This window comes from Cucumis melo, chromosome 10 (assembly GCF_025177605.1).
Source record: "Cucumis melo cultivar AY chromosome 10, USDA_Cmelo_AY_1.0, whole genome shotgun sequence".
NCBI classification, from domain to species: domain Eukaryota; kingdom Viridiplantae; phylum Streptophyta; class Magnoliopsida; order Cucurbitales; family Cucurbitaceae; genus Cucumis; species Cucumis melo.
Window position 1 is genome coordinate 10931296 of NC_066866.1, and position 23119 is coordinate 10954414.

At 33.8% G+C, this 23119-nt stretch overlaps 1 long non-coding RNA gene across 1 annotated transcript; it reads left to right on the forward strand.

Moving 5' to 3' along the window:
* Nucleotides 1-1673: 1673 nt before the first annotated feature.
* LOC127151282 (uncharacterized) lies at nucleotides 1674-15179 on the forward strand. The gene is made up of 3 exons (XR_007824137.1): nucleotides 1674-1735; nucleotides 14628-14887; nucleotides 14970-15179. It is a non-coding gene; the product is annotated as an uncharacterized LOC127151282 (long non-coding RNA).
* The last annotated feature ends 7940 nt before the right edge of the window (nucleotides 15180-23119 follow it).

The following is a 23119-nucleotide window of genomic DNA, read 5'->3' on the forward strand; positions in this document are numbered from 1 at the left end:
CAACTTTTAAATAAAAGTATTTGTTATAATTTAAGAAATTTTGTATTAATTACAACCTCACTTTTCTTAAATATTATGTTTTACATAACTCATTAAACTTGAATATTTTAGCCTTCAAATACAAAAATCTTAACATTCTCAAATTCTCCCTCTAATTTTTATTTTAAAATTTTCAATGTTCATTAATTTGGAGTAGAAACTTTTTAGTTTATAATACGAAAAGTTTGAAAACTAATTAAAATTCTCACTCCTACAATTAATTACTATATATACATCAACAACTATGTTGGGTTTCTTTTTCTTTATTTTGAAGTTATGTTTTTTTTCGTCTTTATATTTTTTTTCTTCTATATTTGTATATAGAAAGAAATCTTTAACAATTAGTATACCTTTCTTCTATTTTAGCAATTTTTTTACTTCTTCAATTATCTTTGCCTAAATTTTCAAATAGAATCTAAAAAGAAAAAAAAAATCAAAGATGAATGTGATGGATCATGATATGGAAAAAGACTTGAAATATCACGGAAAAAGGCTTGAAATATCACGGGCATCGCATGTTGTAGGTACTAGTTATTGTAAATTCATGGACTAACCTAACTAATTTAAAACCTCATACACTAAACACATTAGTTCCTCGAAACATATGGACTAAAATTTGTTTTCCTCAATTATAATAAAAGTGATATACATAATTATGGGTTTTTTTAGATAGAACAAAACATGAAAATATTTACACCATATAGAATAATTTTGAAAACGACAAAAATCCACATGCCCATAGTGTGAAATACCAAAAATATAGCAGCCAACACACGACTAATCGACCACACACATGCAAGTAATCTTCTAAACGATCATAATATAAGATTGTGTAGATAATGATACGCGATCGTGAAGATCATTTTATTCAAGGGCAAAAAAGCTTCAAATTTAAACAATTGAATAGTAAACTCTAAACGATGGGGAGAAAGCTCCAAACATAAACGATCATTCGGGTTATACAAAATCGTGTAAATAATGATATACGATCATGTAGTGCAGTTTAGACAATGGGAAAAAATGTTTCAAATTTAAGTGATAGGATAATAAACTCTAAACGAAGGTGATAAAGTTTCAGATATAAACGTTCGTTTAACATATCCTAAACGATCGTTGGATTCGTATGCACGATCATCTATGTAAGGATAAATGATCTTTTGAAAAGTTGAATATAAGCCAAGCCCAATCACGCATAATTACAAAAATATCATCCAAATCAACGCGATATAAAAAGGCGAACCCTCCTCTTTAGACTTTCTCTTCTTCACACTGCTTCGTCTTCTTCACACCATTTTCGTCGTACATCTTCTTCTTCAATCGTTCACACCTACCTTCTTCAACCAAATTTCCAAAATTCTCCTTCATCCACTTCTTCCACATTCCATTCGTGATCTATCTTCCAAAATTTCTTTTTTGACATTCTGTTCGTTGCTTAATATTTTGGTTCCACAACTAAATCTATCTCCATTTATCTTCATCTAACTTTATCTATCTCGATCTATCTCCGATACAAAAAGGTTTGATTGTATCTTCGCTTCATTTAATTTAATAACCACTCTTATTCTATGTTACTTAACGTTAATTTTTTTTTTGTAAATAGATGATGAGCAAAAAGCAAACAACATCAACTAGCAAAGCAATCAAATCTAAAGGAAAGGCAAAAGAAAAACAAATGAAGAATGAAAAAGAAGTGAAGGTAACAAAATAGAATGCTAATATCTATCTATATAATGCTCTATCTTTGTCTATATTTGTCTATCTTTGCCTATCTTTGTCTGGTTGCTCTATCTTTGTCTATATTCGTCTATCTTTGTAAATGTTTATCTGTATAGTGTTCTATCTTGATCTATCTTTGTCAATGTCTATCTGTTAGAACAAACTCTTGATTTATAACATACTATTTATTATATCTTTGCCACAAGTCAAACACCATCCAAATGATTGAACTATGGAAGATGAATACAAAAATCTTAGAATTACTGTAAAATACAGTTTAGAAACATTAAATCTAATCAAATCAATAATAGACCAAACAATTCTTTATAGAATTTTAAAGAGCCCTTTTGGCCACTTCCTTAACATTGCATCTTTAACAAAAGCTAGATACCAAGACACATCAATACTTTTTTTATTTGCATCAGAGTTTGAACATTGCTTTTACAAAAATCTAGTAAAACATATAATTATACCAACTCATCCAATTGAATCTCTTCATATATTAAACCAACTTAAACAATTAAAGCTGATTCAGACATCTACCAAAGTTCCAGTAATTGAGTAATTCTCATAGATATTGTATTCTGTAAAAAGAAAATAGAATTGTGTAAGAAAGTAAATTAAGCATTCAATAGTGATAGAAAGAAATAGATAGCCATAGATATACATCTTTTTTAAAAGGTTTTTTAAGTACAACTTAAGGGTGGGGGGATTTGAACCCAAGACCTTTTGTTATCACACTATAAGAAGAAAAGGATTTGTCGACGCAGAGATGCGTTGGTAAAAGTCAGGGGTGCGTCGATAGAGGCTATGTTGACACAGACACGAACGTTGACAAGAGTGTCGTGAAAGATGCGTCCTGAAAGGTACTCCTAATGAGCAAACGAGATGACGTCGGGAAATGGTTACTGCCGACGTACTATTCGCCGACAAGGTCAACATGTCGGTAGTGAAAAATTATCGAAGTTTGGTAATGACGTTGCAAATAGGTTATTGCTGACATCATCAAGTACGTTGGCATAAAATCACTGATGCCACATTGGCAGTGTTATATTGAGATCGGTTTTGATTTAAATTCAATCAAATTCTAAAAATAATTAACGTAAAATTAATAAAAGATTATTAAAATACCAAATCGAATTTATATTAAAATTAATTCAAATATTAAAAAAGTACATGTTTGTAGCTAGGTTCATAAATTACATGAACAACAAAAACTAAAAACTAAAAACTAAAAACATAAATCTAAGCCTGACGCTAGTTTCCCCAACTTTTGCATATTGCCTCAGCATGACTGTAACTAGTATGATCATAGGGACATGGACAGAATGTGCAAAGAGGAAAGTCGAACATTATTACGAGTTTCGTTGAAGAAAATATGAGGTTGCTTCAAATAGAAACGACCCTTGCTTTGGTGGTTCCAGAAAACTGATTGGAAAGAGAGAAGTAAATGACAAGATCGAGAACCAAACAGGTAGGCCATAGAAAGTTTCCTACTTGCATATTAAGTAAATGTGATTGATAACCTTTTTGACAGTCAATCATATTTACGTAATATGCAAATGGGAAACTTTCTATTGCTTACCTGTTCGGTTCTCGATCTTGTCATTTTCTGCTCCTCTCTTACCAATCAATTTTTTGAACCATCAGAGTAAGGAGTTATTTTTGTTTGAAGCAACCTCATATTTCCCTCAATGCACCTCGTAATAATGTTCAACTTTTCTCTTTGCACACTTTATCCATATCCCTATGATCATACTAGCTACAGTCCATGTCAAATTCTTGACTACTACTATTTGACTTTCTAATTCTGATTTCTTGATGTTGAACTCCTTCATTGCATATTCGAGTTTTAAATTCTTGCACCTAAGCTCCTCTATAGACTTCTCATACTATTCTTTTTCTTTCTTTGCTACTTCAATATAGAGATCGTAATTCTGAAATATACAACAAATTTAATATCAAACGTACATACAATATATAATCTATACATTCAATTTATGTAATTCAATATCAAGATACGTTAATATAATGCTAACTTTATGACAATATATAGATGTAAAGATCGTGACAAATTCAATAAAAAACATACAGATTCAATATATATAACCCCTCCCCAAATTCAATATAACCCTCCCTCAAATTAAATATAACTCCCAAATTAAAATTAGAATTCAAATTGAAATTTTGAAATTCAACTTCAATCTCAACTTCAATCTTACATCCTAAAAACACTAAAGTTGAATGCAATACTAAAACCTACGACTAAATCAAAATCTAAATACTAAAACTAATTTGAAATCTAAAACCTTAAACAAAGTTGAAATCTAAATACTAAAACTAATTAACTAAAACTAAACTAAAATCAAACTAAAATCGTGTTTATGCTTGTGCGATGGTGTTTTGTTGACAATTTTAAAATTACCAAACCACTTGCTGGAATGAAGAGCGGCGGCAGCAGATGATGACGAATGGAATGGAGTAGCAACAATAATGGACTAAACAGAATCGAGTGGCAACGATTCCTCTCCTTCTCGGTCTCTCTCTGAACTCTCTCGGCCTTCTCCTTTTCAGTTATGTGAATTATAGAACTGAAAGTGAGTTTTTATAGGGGAACTCCCAATGCACTTTGAAGGCATCAGAAGAACACTTATTGTCTCTGACGTCATAAGTAAAACATCGGGAATAGTTTCACCTCTCCTGATGTTTTACTTATGACGTCGGGCATAGGATCCAACTCTCTCGACGTCTCTCGCATGGCGTCGAGGGAAGTTGAATGATTCTTTTATTGTATACTTTCCCTCGACGTACTCAACATAGATGTTGGCAGTGCCTTACCCTTCCCCGATGCTATGCACACAAATGTCGAGGACATGCAAGAATTAAATATTCAATTTATCTTGCACCGACGTCTTGAACTACGTCTTTAAAAGTATTTGTCTTGGCAAACGTGTATTTGTGAGCATCGGGAATGGGAATGTTTTCCGATGTTACTTTCACCGATGCTTATTTCTGCGTTGGGAGAGCTCCGATTTCTTGTAGTATTGGAAACATATAGATGCCAGTTAAGCTAAGCTCATGTTGGCCATAGACATACATCTATCACTGAATTAAAGAATAAAAAGTAAAAAATGATAATCATAAACACAATGCAATGATAGACGATCGATCGTGCAGTGGAATAATATACATTAAACGATTGTGTTAACCATGGTAAACAATTGTTTGACTATGATAAATGATCGTATTGAATGTAGTAAATGATCGTGTTGACATAAGTAAACGATCGTATTGATATTGGTAAATCATCATGTAGTTCAACGTAAATGATCGTGAAAAACTTCAAATCTAAAGAAAATAAAATATCTAAATCTTTTAAACAGTTGAAACGAAAATGAAATTTAGAATTCTTACCCGAGACAAAAGCAAAAATTATCTTTATAATGGAATATAGAATTCTTTATTAAATTTAAGGTGGCACTCAATAACAAGTACTATACACAAACATTCTACGATGAGAAGAGGAATGAGATTTTATAGCTAAAGAAAGGAAGTTTAACAATGACAAAGTGAGAACAAGTTTACTAAGTTATTCAAGTATGCATTGACTACGTGGACGGATGAGAGGGATAAGTGTGGAAAATTTGAGGAAGGACTAAGGGTGGAAATTCATACCCTGGTGATGGTAAGAGCTATGTGGGATAAGTTTTCAAAGTTGGTTGAAGAGTTGAGAGAAGTTTGAGGAAAGATAAAAACAAAAGAAACAAGTGAAATATATGCTTGATGTAGAATGAGAAAAGAATAGGTAAGGGAGTGGTGGTTGAAAGCTTAGATAAAAGGAAGTTTAAGCCAAACTTAAGTGAAGTTTCATAAATAAGATCAAAGTCATACGAAAGTGATGAGCAAAGACAACAATTCCATGTATGTAATAGAAGGCATTGGAATGGTATCATTTGGAACCACTCATCTGTTACAATTGTTGGGAAGGACATTACTGATAAGATTGTGTCCAGAAGGTGCATCAAAGTAAAGAAGAGAAGCAAGGATTACTCGACTCCCATTCTATTACAATGGTGGTGAAAGTTTCAAAATGGTAAACCTAATAAAGTTTTAGGGACAAAATTCCGAAAAAAAGGGAGAATTTGTATCACCTGCTATGAGTTGAGAATTGATGCTAAAGTGAGACAATAACAATGAGTTTCATAGTAGGGTAGTGATAGTGGAAGGACTAACTTCGTTATAAATATTGGTTAAGGCATTTAAAGCAGGCGATGAGTTGGGAAGTTGAGAATAGTTTGGTTAGGAAGTAAGAATAAGAAGTTGGTACAGGGGCAGGCGTTATGACGTAAAAAATATAAGTTTAAGTAGGTCGAGTACTAGGCATTATTGAAGACACACTATAAGAATTGGAGGCTATCCTGATGTCGAAACGTGTCGGAATATATAACAAAAGGCGTCGGAAAAGGCTTTTTCGACGTACATAGTGCCATTGAAAAGAGCATCGACGGTAGTACTTCAGCTTAGGCATTCTCGACGTGCAAATGGGAAGACATTGGGATGTCTTGCTCCTGATGCCTTACATGCTGACAGACAGTGTACGTCGGCAATAGGTATCTCCCAACCTCCCCCTCCAACGTCCATAATAGGTTGCTCTCGATGCGGCATCGACGAAGGTTGGCCCAACATCTTCCTCCCAACGTCTGGGGAGGGCCTCATTCCCGACACTTTACATGCGTCAAGAGTAGGTGTTTAATATATATTTTTTAATTATTATATGTAATTTTTATTTTCCGTGCGATATGACTAAATTTAAATTCAATCAAATTCTAAAAGACAACTAATGCAAAATTAATAAAAAAATATTTAAATACCAAATTGTATTTATTTTTAAAAAATATAATCCAAATATTCAACAATTACAAATTCAACAAAAAAAATTACATAAAAAAGAAAAAGATGTATGCTCCTAATCGCTGCGAACGTCATATTCCCACAAGTCCAAACCTACAATTTCATAAAAATAAATTTAGATATATATTACCAATGAAAAATTAAACAAATTAAAAGCTCAAAAATACGTTCCCCAAGTGTTCAAGATTTTCTCTGTGACCGACTCATTTCCCTTCATTTCTTCCATGTGTTAGCCATGCAACTCTGACATTCTTCGTTGTTCTTCAATTAATCGTTGAGCATTTTCAAGGCTAGCTCTTAGTTCGCTAACCTCCTTAAAGTGCATCTCTTGCTCATATGAAGACGAAAAATTGTTGACAGCCTTTCGAAGCCCCAACCGAGACCTTTTGAGTAGCCTGATCGTCTACCGAAAATAGTCTTGCATATATCTCGTCTCCGGAGAGGGGTTGAGAACCTTCTGGGGGTGGGTTGGGACTGGCGTTCCAGCATTTGATTATGCACCAAAAGTTTTAAGTCATGAATTGACAATTAAAAGTAGAAAATACAAGAATAGGTTTTCATAAACTTACATGCATTTGTCATCATGCATTTTATACACACTCACAAGCTCTCTACCTGGGCTACAACCTTATAGGACTAGAATTGAGGACCTTTGAGGGGTTTCGACTTTCATGCAGGCATATGAAAAATCGTCGCTCAAAATTTTTTTTTATTATTTCTTAAAATAACATTGGAATAAATAAGGTACATGAAAATCTTATTTACTTTTTATTTTTATTTTTATTTTTTATTTTGATTTTGATTTTTGATTTTTGATTTATTTTTTCATTTTTGATTTTGATTTTGATTTTTTTTCATTAATTGTTCGTTTTGCTACTAATGACAATAAGAGTGGTGGTCATTACCTTTTGCTAGTTTTTGGTTATATTTTTATTTTTATTTTGTTAGATTTTCGTCTTTTCTTAGTGTATTTAAACTTCATATAATAAGATTTGTTTTTTTCCTTTCTTTCTCTCTCTATTTCTCTATTTCTCTTTTACTTCAAAGTTTTCAAAATCATCAAAGGAAAACGTCCTACTTTAATTCGTCATTCTTACAATACGAGGCATTAAAGTCGAATGATGGAAGAACAAGATAAAGACATGGATAAAATGAGGCAAGAGATTAATATTCTTGGGGAATAAGTTTAAAAAAATACTAGAATTGCTTTCAATGGGAAAAGGAAAAGTCGTTGTAGATACAACACAATCAAGCAATCTAATTCAAGACACTGATGATCCCATTTAACCTCAGGATTCACGCCATGGCACATGAATGTTCCGCAGTCTCAAACCACTCAACACTATGTTGCTATGAATCCACTATTTGTTGTTCCACCTTCTGTTCCAGATATAGAACAATTGGAAGCTCAAGCTAAAATTCAAGACATGGGACAAAACAAGAACACTCCGGCTAAGCAAAAACTAGATGTTTTGGAAGAAAGGTTAGAACAATTGAAGGGACTAATTTATGGAAATATGGATGTAACACAATTGTGCTTAGTGCTAGGCTTGATCATTCCAGAAAAGTTTAAGGTTTTCGAATTTGATAAATATGATGGATCATCTGTCCAAGGAGTCATCTTATAATGTACTATAGAAAGATGGCAGCACATATTGGTAATGATAAATTGTTGATCCATTGCTTCCAAGATAGCTTAACTGGTACAACTAGTCGATGGTATATTTAATTAGATAATGCACACATTTATGTTTAGAAGGACTTAGCTGATGCATTTTTAAAGCAATACAAACATAACATTGATATGCCTCCAGACTGTTTAGACTTGCAATAGATGAATAAGAAGAGTTTAGAAAGCTTCAAAGAATATGCTCAACGATGGAGAGATATGGTCGTCGAGGTTCAGCCACCGTTAATGGACTAAGAAAGGACATCTATGTTTATGTATACTTTTTGGGCTCCATTCTATGATCAGAGAAAAAGGTAATGCAACAAACAATTTTTCTAAAATTGTCGTTATTGGTGAAAGAATTGAATATAGGATAAAGCATGTGAGGTTAGCAGAGGCTACAAATGAATATAGTGGAATAAAGAAAGGAGCAATATCTAAGAAGGAGAGGTTCATGTAATTGGTTTTCCTAATTTAGGGAAGCACAAATCGATTTTTTTGCCAGAGAAAACATGAGCAAAATTTTCTATCATATATAAGCAATGTTTCTCATATCTCTTATAATAGCTATGTACCTGTTCATACCTTCTCTGAAACTCCAAAACCCGTTAACTCAAATTCTCCTCTACCATTTGTACAAGGTCAAGGTAGCAGGACCAACTCAGATACAGAGTCTTTACCTTATACAGGTGATTTGTTCCAATTCCCATGACTTATACAAAGTCTTTACCTCAACTAATTCACAATCGACAGTTAGCTCCTATTCTAATGATCCTTATACAATCTCCTTATCCAAAATGGTATGATTCAAATGCTCGATGTGGTCATCATGTTGGAGGAGTGGGACACTCAATTGAAAATTGTTTGGCTTTGAAAAGAAATATGCAATATCTAATTAATGTTGGATGGTTAAGATTTAAAAAAGTTGGTAAGAAGCCGAATGTCAACGAAAATCCACTACCTAGTCATGAAAATTCAAAAGTAAACACTGTGGATTGTCTTGTTGAAAAGTGTAAAAATGAAGTTAATGAGATAATGATGCCTATGAAAGTACTTTTTGAAGGTCTTTTTGAAGCAGAATATGTTAGTTAGGAATATTTAAACCCCAACATAAAATATGAAGGGTATGATGAAAGTAGACATTGTATATTCCAGCAAGCAGATATTGTTATCCAACAGTGCTACAAATTTAGATTCAAAGTACAACTTATGGATTCAAAGATACTTACGGTATACGAAGGACAAGGAAAAGATGAGATGAAAAACAGTAAAATGTGTGCATTAATGGATGAAGTTTCATAAAAGGAAGATTCCTTTTTACCAAGGCCTCTAACAGCCTTTTATCAAGAAAGTCGTAATGAGTCAACTTTCTACAATCCTAAAAAACTCACGATCCAAGGGTCAAGTTCTTCCAAATTTAAGGATCTAAAAGCAGTACCATGTCATTATGATTGTCAAGTCATAATAGGTTCTTCAGTAGATAATATTACAAGAATCGGTGGTATTACTCCAAGTGGAAGATGTTATAAATCAGATAATTTAACAGCTCCTTCAGGTAGTCTGATATTGGGGCAAGGGAGGAAAAATGAGAAAATAAATGTGAATGGACATTGCAAAGAGCAGGATGTAGACATGCCTATCATTGTAAAAAAGATGTAGAGTACAAAAAGCCTGTTACGAATGAGAAGCAAATGAATTCTTGAAAATAGTAAAACAAAGTGAGTATAAGATCATACTCCAACTTGAATTTCTTTGTCTTTGTTTTTGAATTCAGAGTCTCATCGCAAAGTGCTATTAGATATTTTGAAAAAGGTACATGTTGGACATTACATTTCAGTGTTAAAGTTCAGTGAAATTATTGGAAACATTACATCTTAAAATTCCATAGTCTTCAAGAATGATGAAATTCCTCCCGAAGGTTTAGACCATACAAAAGCACTACATATTCAAGTGAAGTGCTAATACTGCATCATAGCAAGACTTTTAATGGATAATGGATCAACTCTTAATATAATACCAAAATCTGTACTATTGAAGCTTCCAGTGGATATGTCACACAAAAAATCAAGTACTATGGTTGTGAGGGCTTTTAATGGGTCACGTAAAGAAGTAATGGGTGACATTGAATTACCAATCAAGATTGACCCATGTACTTTCAATATAGTCTTTCAAGTCATGAAAATAACACCCACGTACAGTTTTTTATTAGGACGTCCTTGGATTCACTCCGCAGGAGTGGTGCTATCCACATTCCATAAAAAATTGAAATTTATTGTCAGGAATAAGATGATTTATTTGATGCAAGAGGAAGAGTTCTTAATAACAAAACTGGTCTCAACCCCATATGTTGAAGCGACAAAGGAAGCATTAGAGTGTTCTTTTTGCTCTTTTGAAATTGCTCATGCAACTATGATGGAAGCAGAAGTAGATGAAGTGATAAAGCCACACAGGTCTAAAGTTGAAGTTATGACCACTAGGGTAATGGGAGGTAGAGGATATTCTTTGAATCAAAACTTAGAGACACCTTTAAAAACATCGAGAAATGATGGAAGGTTTGGTATGGGTTATAAGTCATCATATATGATAAGATTAGGCTTTAAGAATAAAAGAAGAAAAATATGTTTGGCAAAGCTAGCAATGAGGGAGTTTATCCAAGTCTAAAATTTATACCAGCACTATATAATACTTTTAAGAGAGCTTGTATAAGTTACTCATTACATGACGCTGATTTGAAGATGGTCTATTAATGAAGATGAATAGTTTATCGATTGCAACAGTGGTACATGAAGCATCATTTGAAAGGAACACCGTTTATGCATGTCCCCCTGATTTTAAGCTTAACAATTGGGATTTGTAGATCTACCTACCCTTTTTAGAGAATTTCAAGAGTAATGATTAACTTTTATATGTTAAAAAATTATTTTTCGAACGACTCTATCCAAGACTATAATATTTTGTTTGCTTTACAACATGGATGTACTATTTTCTTGTTATTTAATAAAATTTTCGCATTTTCATTACATTCGTTGTAATTTCTTCTTCTCTCTACTTTCTTTCTTACATTTGCAAATTAAATACAAAAGTCCTAACCCTTTCATAGACAATATTCATTAGAATAAAGATGATAGCAATTCCAGTTCTACCTTTGATACCTTAATATACACTATGAAATCTGACAAGAAAAGTGACGATGAAGATGTTGTGGGAATACCCTCATAATTGTTAAGAATGGTAGAAGAAGAAGATAAGGTACTAGGTCCTTACCAAAAACTAGTTGAAGTAATCAAATTGGGTTCTCAAGAGGAATAAGAAAAGGTAAAAATTGACACAACGTTGACCAATGAATCTTGGAAAAATAATCCATTCGTTATGTGAGTACTCATATATTTTTTCTTGAAGTTATTCGGATATGCCAGGATTAAATATGAATATTGTAGTACATCGTGTTTCTTTAAAACTAGAATAAAACCTAGTGAGACAAAAGCTACGTAAAATGAAGCCTAATGTATTGATTAAAATAAAGGAGGAAGTACAGAAGCAAATTGAAGCAAGGTTCCTCACAGTCTCCAAATATTCTGAATGGGTGGCAAACATTGTTCCAATGTCCAAAAAAGATGAAAAAGTAGAATGTGTGTGGATTATAGAGATCTAAATCGAGCTAGCCCAAAAGACATTACAAGAAATCAGGGGGTTTTCGACTCATAAAACGGTGTTGAAAGAGAGAACATTAGGACAAATGCCTATTCCCAACATTGTTTTGCATATGTTGGGACGCGGTGAAAACATTATTTTAACATTACCTTGTCCCGACGTTTCATGAAGGATATCAAGAAACAAGAAGTCATTTTCGACGTCAGGGTCTAGCGCGTCGTGAATAGTTTACAATTAAAATAAATATATAACATTTCTTGACATTCCATGCATGGAATGGGCACACCTATTCTCGACGATTCTCGTCCGACGTCGGAAATGGGAAACATAGTTCCCAATGGCTCATATAGGGCATCGGTAAAAACTCAAACATTACTTATGTGAGAGCAAGGTTCCCAATGCCTTAGTGATTCTTTGGGAATGTTTCAAACTATTTTCAACAAATCACTAAAGGCTCCGGGTACTGTGCGGAACTCTCGATGTCTTGGTGATGCCTCGAAAGTTCCCTTATATATTTCGTTTCAGTTATGTGAAAGACAAAACTAAAATTCAAAGAGAATGAGAGGAGAAAAAGGAGAAGAAAAAACTTTGTCGCACCCGTCGTGCTTTGTCCTCACCATCGTCTATCTCGTCGTTGTCGTCTCTCTTGTGTCGTTCTTCCATTTTTGGTAAGTTTTAAACCATTTGTTTTTAAGTTTTGAAGTTAGTTTATGTTTATAGTTTTGTTTGTTTAAAGTTAGTTTTAGATCGAATATTGAATTAGTTTTAGGATATTGATTGAATATTGAATGTGGGTTGAAAATTTGAAAAGGGGAGGGTTATTTGAGAAATTTGGTTGGGATATTTAAATTCTGAGTTGAAAATTTGAGGGAGAAGGGGGTTTAATTGAATATTTGAAGGGGATGGGTTCAGAAATAAATGGGGGTTGAATTGGAATTTTGAAGGGGAGGGTTGAATTTGAATTTTCAAGGGGGTGGGGTGAGTTTAATTGAATGTTTGAAGGGGATGGGTTGAGAATCAGAAGGGGATGGGGATGAAATTTAGAAGGGGGGTTGAATTGGAATTTTGAAGGGGGGTTGAATAGAACCTTAGAAGGGGTGGGAGGTTTGAATTGAAAATTTGAAAGGGGGGCAAGTGCTATTATTGTTTTTAAAAAATTGTAATTTGTGCTAAGATTCGTTTTGGCTATTTTGTAGTTATGGTATCCTTTAGTTCAATTTTAGTTGTTTATTTCTCAGTAGTTTTGAAAAACTTTGTTGTTGATTTGAGACGGCTATCCTACAGTTATGGTAGCCTTTGTAGTTTGAAGTTAGTTTTAGTGAAAATTATGGGAGAATGTTTATTCAAGGGAGTAAGTTTAGGATGTGAGAGAAGGAATATATTTCTAATCAAACTTATTTATGTTTTAGGGGCTTTAACAACGGACAAGGGTAAGATGAAACTTTGGAATAGATTTTCCATTGAGTATAGAGAGGGAGTGGCGTAATTTTTAGAAGTTGCCAAGTTTCATGTTAATGCCTACGGACAAATAAGATGTCCATGCAAGAGATATATGAACTCAAATTGGAACTCATTAGAGGGTGTGGAACGACATCTACTTACTATTGGAATATTCCCATACTACACAGAATGGTTGTATCATAGAGAGTCAGTTAGCTTTAAAGGTATAGAAAACTTTGATGAAGAAACTAATAGTAACATTTTCGATGAAGGAACTAGTAGTAGCCACTTTCATGAAGAAGATGATATGTTTGGTATGCTAAATGATTTACAAGCCTCGATTAAATAGAAAGAGGAAACAGAGGAAGATCGTTTGGAGGATGAAATGCCGAGGAATATTGGGGTAGATATAGAACACGATAAAACAAATATGTTTCAAGACTTATTAACTAAAGAACATAATGAGTTGTATCCCGGTTGTTGTGAATTTTCCTTCTTAAAATTTTTGGTTAAGTTGTGCACGTCAAGGTTCTAAATGGTTTGAGTAACAAGTCCTTCGACATGTTATCAAAACTCTTAAGAGAAGTGTTTCCAATGTGTAGTAGTACTATCCCTAGTTCATTTTATAAGCTTGGGATACGAGACTATTCATGTAAGCAAGTACAACTGTGTATTGTATTGGAAAGAATTTACTGATTTGCAATATTGTCCTGCATGTGGCGAGGCTCGGTACAAGGTTAATCATAACAGAAGGAACAAATTTTCACATAAGGTATTGCACCGCTTGTTTGTTTGTCTCAGAGGAAGGGTCCGCTGACATGAGATGACACAAGGATAAATGTGTTGAAACAGATGATGTGTTGAGACATCCAGCTGATACAGAGGGATGGAAGCACTTTAATTGTGAATTTCTTAATTTTGCTTCTGATCCACGGAAGTTAGCTTCAAATGGGTTTAATCCATTTGGTCATATGAGTGCCTCATATAACATGTGGCATGTAGTGTTACTTCCTTACAATTTGCCACCATGAAAATGAATGAAAGAGACAGATGTGATGTTCCTCGAGTTCTCTAAGGATCTAAATAACCCTGCGAGAGGGTCATCTTCAATGGGCAACAATTCACATGAGTTTAATGGTATGTTAACTCACAATTATTTGAACTTTTTTCTCACATTAACTTGTTGTTTTAATTTATTCAGCAAGTACTGCTCAACCATCTCTGACTCCAACTCCTATGAGACGTGCGCGGTCTCGACCCCTGAAGTTGGAGCACTAAGTTCACACCAATGGGAGGATTCCAATGTCGATCGCCCCTAGCGCGGAGAAGCTTATTTTTCCACACACTATTCACTTCAGCCAGACAATAGGCATGTGTGTAAGAAAGACATTTCCAATCTGCTGCCTTCAGTGGGTAGACATAGGCAGAGAATACATCGAGGTCGTCAAGGGCAACCTACAGGTATGTCCATTACACATTTCTGTTTTCATTTGAAACACATTTAAGTTAACCAAGCTAATGTGTTGTTTTTTGTAATGTGTAGCATTTTTTCGTCCTTGATTTTGATGAACAAGCAATGAATAGGTTCGTTGAGCATCAAATGCTCAGTACCTTTAAAGAGTTTAGGGACCACTGTCACATGTACTTCAAAAAGTACAACAACCATGAGGAGGCACGTGCCAACCCACCACATATATTGGTGAGATGTATGAAGGATTGACACTACCTCTGTGATCATTACATGAGTTGCGCATTCCAGGTGAGGGACAATACGTTTTGTAATGGTTAATTCTGTTTTCAACTTTTAATATGTATAAGAAATAAATAATATAATTGTTTCATGTAAGAGCAATCACAGACCAACAAGGCTACTAGACAGAAGCAAGCTTGCAATCATAGTAGCGGGTCAAAGTCATTTCTACAACGACAGAACGAGCTCGCTAAGCAAAGAAAGGAGTCGATCAATCGTGTGGAGTTGTTCCTGCAAACACACGTTCGAGATGAGACTTTTGTATCGCAGGTCGTAGAGGATGCGTATGTAAGTTATCCAAGCAATACTTCTGCCCTTAATTGTCCTCTTTAATTTATTTGTGACTTACTAACTTAGTTTCTAAATTTGTCAAATGTTGGAACTACAGTCCCAGCCTACCCCAGAGAGTTCTTAGTCACTCTCTGGGGATGAGATATGCGAGACTATGTTGGGTAGACGATTGGGCTACTCAAAAGGCCTTGGTTGGGGACCCAAGCACAAGGCCCGCAAGACAGCCAATGTGATCAATGCCACGACCTTGACGCAATCCATGATAGAGCTTCAATTATGGGTCAAGCTTGATGAAGAAGCGATCGATTGAAGAAAAGAGCACAAGATATGTTAGCTTCACAACTGGAACAAATGCAGAAGCTCATAGAAGACATGACTCGGATATAGTAAGGACCACCACATGATCCCTAGCCTTGCAGTACATATATATGTTTCCATTTGCAGTACATATATGTTTCCATTATTCTTAAGTTCTTGAAATGACATTATTGAGTGATGATATGCATATGTACTAAACTTAGACACTTTTGTATCATTGTAGGTCCTGCAGTGTAGAATGGCGTACGAGGCTCGTTGTGAGACGTACATTATTTTGTATGGATTTCTGTGTACTTTTTTGGAACATATACTATTTTTTATTTGTATTATGAACTTTGTTGAAAATTTCGAACTTTGTTGTATTATAAACATTTACTATTTTTGATTCCGTAATCATATTTAAATTTTTGTTCACTTTGATATTCTATATTGGTGTTTACTAATTTATTGTGAATTATCTGTAATTTAATATTGCATAAATCATACTAAAATCGAAAACGAATACGAATATTATAATTGAATAAAAAACATTTCAATATATATATATATTTAAAATATTTCCAGATGCACCACATATGTTGAGAATATGGTCTATATCCTGACGCACCCAAGAAAGCATCAAGAACATGGTTTCCAATGTCATGTCAAGGATGGTTATTTTCGACGCACAAATAATGTCGGAAATGACGCTATCGGGAGACATATAATCCCAACGCCGTGTTGGTGACATGTTGGGTATCTGTTTCCCAATGCATTTCTTTTAACTCTCTTCCCAACGTCTCTTGAAGCATCAAAAATTTACTTCCTGACGTATTTTACACGTTTTCCGATGTTTTTATGTGTCGAGAGTGACCCTACTTCTTGTAGTGAGATAACTTTCTATTACCTCATAACAACATGTTAGTGGATAACGCTGTAGGATACTCAACTTTCTCCTTCATTGATGGTTTTTCAGGATATAATCAAATCAAAATAGCTTAATAAGATAGAGAAAAAAGGACATTCATTACCCTTTAGGGAACATTCTGCTACAAAGTAATGCATTTTGATTTGAAAAATGCTGGGGCAACATATCAGTGAGCAATGGTTACACTTTTTCATGATATAATGCATAAGGAAATAGAGGTGTATGTTGATGATATGATTGCAAAATTTAAGGTAAATGAAGATCATACAACCACACTCCAAAAATTATTTGATCGGTTGAGAAAGTATCAATTGAAATTAAATCCATCCAAATGTACATTTGAGATTCATTGTCAGTGAAGAAGGGATTAAAGTAGACCCAGATAAAGTGAGGACTATCATGGAAATGTCATCCCCTAAAACAGAAAAAGAAATTTGAGGTTTTCTTAGAAGATTGAACTACGTATCCAGATTTATCTCGCATTTGACACCAACATGCGAACCAATCTTCAAGCTCTTACAAAAAAACAACCCGTGAAAATGGAATGAGGATCGTGAAGAAGCTTTCAACAAAATTAGGCAGTCTTTGCAGAACCCACCTGTACTAATACCTCTAGCTCCAAGGCGATTATTAATCTTATATTTAACAGTATTAGAAAGTTCTATGGATCGTGTTCTAGGACAACATGACTCATCAGGTAAGAAAGAGCATGCCATTTATTATTTGAGCAAAAAAATTCTCTGACTATAAGTCTAAATACTCAATGTTAGAGCGAACTTGTTGTGCTTTGGTATGGACTGCTCATCATTTGAGGCTATACATGTTATACCATACAACATTGCTTATTTCAAAAATGGATCCAATAAAATACATTTTTGAGAAACCGTCATTATTTGAGAGGATTACAAAATGGCAAGTTTTGTTGTCAGAGTATGATATTGTTTATGTTATTAAAAAAGCAATAAAGGGAAGCGCACTTGCTGATCATTTAGCTGCCCAACCAGTAGCAGATTACAAGCATATGAAGGTTGATTTCCTAGATGAAAACATATTTCTAGTTAAAAAGAATGCTACAAATCATGAGACATGGATTATGCTTTTTGATGGTACCTCAAATGAGTTGGGACATGGGATTGGAGTTGTACTAATTTCTCCATAAGGAAAGATCTTCTCCCTAATGGCCAAGTTATGTTTTGAATGCACTCACAATATCGCTGAATATGAATTTTGCATTATGGGACTTCAAGTAGTTTGCGACATGAGTATTAAAAAGTTGAAAGTTTTGGGTGACTCAATGTTAATAATACTTCAAGTCAGAAAAGAATGGGAAACAAGAGATGCTAAATTGGTGCCTTACAGCCAATACGTTACAAAAATTATCTCAAAATTTCGAGAAAATTTCAATTGACCATGTTCATAGGGAAGACAATCGAATGGAAGATGCATTAGCCACCCTGGTAGTGATGTTTGATCTTAATCTTAAATTTGAAGTTCATTCAATCCAAGTTACCAAGCGAGATATGCCAGCATATTGTATGAATGTTGAAAATGATAGCAAGCCATGATATTTTGACATTAAGCAGTACATAAAAGGTAAAGAATATCCATAAAGAGCTTTAGAAAATAACAAACGCATAATTAAGAAGGTTGGCCATGAAATTTTTCTTAAGCGGCGAAGTTCTTTATAAAAAGAAACCATGATATGGTGCTCCTTCGACGTGTTGATGAGGAGGAAACAAAACAAATTATGACAGAAATTCATGAAAGAATATGTGGAACACATGCTAATGGACATATGATGGCTAGACAAATACATAGATCTGGTTATTATTGGATAACAATGGAATCAAATTTATGCATAAAATATGCAAGGGAATGTAAAATGTGTCAAATTTATATGGATAAGATCTATGCAACAACATCTCCATTGCATGTCTTATCAACAACCTGGTCATTTTTTTTATGGGGAATGGATGTTATTGGACCCATTGATCCTAAAGTCACAAATGGCCATCGTTTTATTCTTATGGTCATTGATTACTTCACTAAATGGATAGAGGTGCATCTTATTTCAATGTTACAAGAGGAGTAATGCTCAAGTTTATCAAGAAAGGGCTAATATGTCATTATAGTCTCCCATAGGGTATTATTACGGATAATGCCAAGAACCTTAATAACAAAATGATAGACAAACTTTGTGAGTCGTTCAAGATCAATCACCAAAATTCGACTCCATATCTCCCAAAGATGAATTGGGCAGTTGAGGCGGCCAACAAAAATATTAAAAGAATAATTAAGAAAATGACAACAACATACAAAGATTGGCATGAAATTCTACTGTTTGCACTTCATGGATATCGCACGTCAGTTCATACTTCAACAAGGGCAACACCATTTTCTTTGGTTTATGGTATGGAAGATGTCCTACCTTTAGAAGTTGAGATATCTTCCTTGAGAGTTCTCATGGAAGCTAAGTTAGATTAAGTTGAATGGATACGAGGTACTTATGAGCAGTTGAATTTCGTTGAAGAAAAATAGTTGGTAGTATGAAGTCATGTACAACTTTATCAAAGAAGACTAATGCGAGCATACAGTAAAAAAGTGCACTCTTGAAGCTTTAGAGAAAGAGATTTAGTGTTAAAAATGATACTTCCATTTCAAAAGGATCATCGAGGAAAATGAAGTCTTAATTATGAAGGTTCCTTCGAAGTGAAAAATCTTTTTCAAGTGGAGCTTTGCTTTTAACTAATATGGATGCGTTGAATTAAAAAAATCTTGTAAATTCAGATTATGTTCGAAGATATTATGCATGAGACCTTTTCTTAGAAGGTTTCATAATGTTGAAAGAAGTCAAGAGTATTTCTAGGAAACTTACATTTAGTTCTTAGAATGTTACTTTCAAATGTATAAACTTTCTCTCACCTCCTCACGTTGCCTTTTTTGTTTTTTGTCATTTCTTATTATATTTATCAAACATATGTTTATTTGTCAATCCTTTCTTTTATCTTTTCTAAAATGTTATCAAATTATAGTAAACATCCATGATCCATCAATCTATTATTCTTTATGTTGTTAATTAACAAGAATTCAGTACAACTTATTGTATTTTCAAACCAAGTAAAAGCTATGATTTTCTTTTGATAAGACTTGAGGAAATATAAGTGTCTACAAGTCGAGACAAATTTTGCTAGGATTGTGAGTTGCCGTAATTGGAATTCTACATCCTAAAGGGATTTACATTTTGTGAAGTCCAAGACTAAAACAACATTAGGTCTTCAACATAGTACAATCTTTTGCACTTTTGATTCGTTTGTTTGATACAAAGAGTGACGAATTTGGCAGCTTAAAAGCTTTCATGATACATGTGTCTTATTCTATACTGTAACCATGCTGATCAATTTTTAATAGGATTGGTAAAATGGAGTAGTGAGCTATTTATTTCTTTGAAAAGAAAAATATTTTATTAACCTAGTTCAAAAGAGTATGACGAGTCCACTTTTTATCAAACCTAGCTCTGGAGCTACGGTTAATGTCTTTTCAAATTTGGTTAAATCGAGCCCAGATATAAAGCTGAGGTTGAAGCCTGTCTATCAGGTCCTTTGTTTATCAAACCTAGCCCCGGACCTAAGGTTGATGACTTTCCAAATTTGGTTAAATTGTGCCCAGATCTGAAGCTGAGACCAAAGTTTGCCTATCATGTCTTTTATTTATCAAACCTAGCTCTAGAGTTAAAGTTGATAGTTTCTTTCTTTCTCTCTCTAAAAAATAAGAACTCGGCCCAAATACTTTATTTATTTCCTTTGTCCACCTTTAAATAGTTTCAAGATGGACAAAGGGGGGAAGCTGTAGATACCGTATTTTGTTCTTTAATTTTTATTTTTTATATTTAATTATTTTATTCTTTTTATTTTATTTTTATTAAAGAAAGTTAAATTTAAATTTGAATTTAACTTTAAAAAAAACAACAAAACAACAAAAATATACAAATGTCACGTTTCTCCTCCATATTTTCCCTCAACCACTCCCTCCACAACTCACACGATTTTTTCGCCTCTCCCTCTTCACCATTCTCCTCACCTTCTCTACTTTCAAGACACGATCCTCTGTCTTCTCAACACTTAAAAAAAACTACTAACCCACTACCCTATAAAAATAAAGGAAGATTTTGTTTTAAAAGGCGACGTTAGATTTTAACAAAGGAAGATTTTCTTTTTAGGGGAGGTCCGTTAGCTTTTCCTTTCTTTATCGTATAAAGGGGATTTTCTTGAAGGGGAATACAATGAGATCAATTGGGAGGGTTGAAAAAAGCTAAGGGAACTTTTCTGCCAAATTGGTCTTCAAAGGTATTTTTTTTATGAATTTCCTTTTTTTCATTTTCCATTTGAATGTTGACTGTGATCAATTCCAATGAATTTGGTGATTAATATGTATTTTTCATATTTGTTTTTGTTGAATTGATTTTAACTATAGTGGCTTTAAATTTGTTAGATTTAGGCCAATTAAGTTTACTGCTTCAAATTTATTAGATTCAAGTCAATTGAGTTTACTATGGTTCCTGTACTATGCTTCAAACTTAGTAGATTTAGGTCTATTGATTTTATTGTGGCTTTAAATTTGTTAGGTTTAGGCCAACTGAGTTTATGGTGCTTCCAGTTTATTGTATTTCAAATTTAGTAGATTTAGGCCAATTAATTTTACGGTGGCTTTAAATTTGTTAGGTTGAGACCAATTGAAGTTTACTGTAGCTCCCAATTTACTATGTTCCAAATTTAGTAGATTTAGGTCAATTGATTTTACAGTGGATTTAAATTTATTAGGTTTAGGCCAATTGCATTTACAGTTGCTTCAAATTTAAAGGCCAATTGATTTTACTATGCTTCAAATTTATTAGATTTAGGTCATATGAGTTTACTCTGGCTCCGCTTTACAATGTTTCAAATTTACTAGATTTAAGGTAATGTGGTTTTAAATTTATTATATTTAGGGTTTAATTTAGTTGTTGTTAAATCTGTTAATTTTGTTCACTGTTTGATATTAATTGATTAGATTTGTGAATGACAGACTAGTTTGTTAGGTTTGATATTTATTTCATAACCTGTTTATTACACTTTGTATTTATTTTACCACTTGTATATTATTTCCCAATATATTATTTCTTAACTATATTATTTCTCAACCTGTATTTCTAATATTTCATACTGTTTTGTTATTATTATTATTAGGAAAACTTTTCTAAATATAACAAACTACTAAAATATTTACGGCCCTTGTAACAAAGCCCATAAAGTTAGCCATTTTTCAATTATTCCAGGTTTGTCCTTCCATCTTTTTCTCTTATCGTCTTCCTCCTATACTCACTAGAAGAAATATGACCTATAATATCGGTTGAAAAAAATGAACACGGATCTTTAATGTCGATTTTTAAAATACGGATCTTTAATATCGATTTTAAACCGACATCAAAGATGAAGCTTTAATGTCGGTTTAAAACCGACATTAAAGACTCCATCTTTTACAAACCGACATTAAAGGTACATTCTAAACCTATATCCAAACACCCCAAAAACTATCCCATCAAACCTAACTCCCAATAACCCCTACATATAAATACCTTCTTTAGGGTTTTTTCAAGCTCATACACTCTCAAACTCCTCATTATCATTTTCATTGCAGCTTCTTCAATAACACTAATCATGGCTGAATGAGGAGGAGATCGCAGCGGCTTTGGCAGAGGCTTCGGTGACAGAGGTCGTGGTAGCGATGGTGGCTGTGGACGCCGTCGTGTTGGCTGTCGTGGCGAAGAGGAGAAATGGGTTCCAGTCACCAAGCTATTCATAGTCGTGGAGGAGTGGGTTCTAGTCATGCTGGCCGTCGTGACGAAGAGGAGACTGTGGCCACGACGACAGTCTCCTCTTCGTGCTAAAAATAATAGAAGCTCTTTCCGTGCTGGTCGTGACGAAGGGTGCTAATAATGGAAGCTCTCTTGTGGTGATGTCAAAAGGTTCGTCTGCTTCAATTTTGTAAATATGAGATCTATTGTGCTTTGGTGATGGATAATTTTGCTCTTTCCTGTCTCCTGTACTTCGTACTCTGTTCGATGATAAAGACCTTGTTATCTTGGTTTTCTTACACAATTAAGAAATGATTTTATTCTTATATTTCCTGCCTCTATCTCTATTGGGCCCAACAAAACAATAGGTAAATAAGATTAAGAGAATAAATTAAACTACAAGGCGTGGGCATTTTATTTTGTGCAAAATCTCAATGTAAATTTAAGTCTATTGGATTTGATTTCAAGATGCTACCATTCTGCTTCTTCAAGGACACAATATACCCAAAAATCATACAAAGTGAGTGATTCTTTCCCCTTCAAGTGGATAAGCAAAAAATGGAGAGAAGGGTTTCATGTGACCTCAATGACAACTGC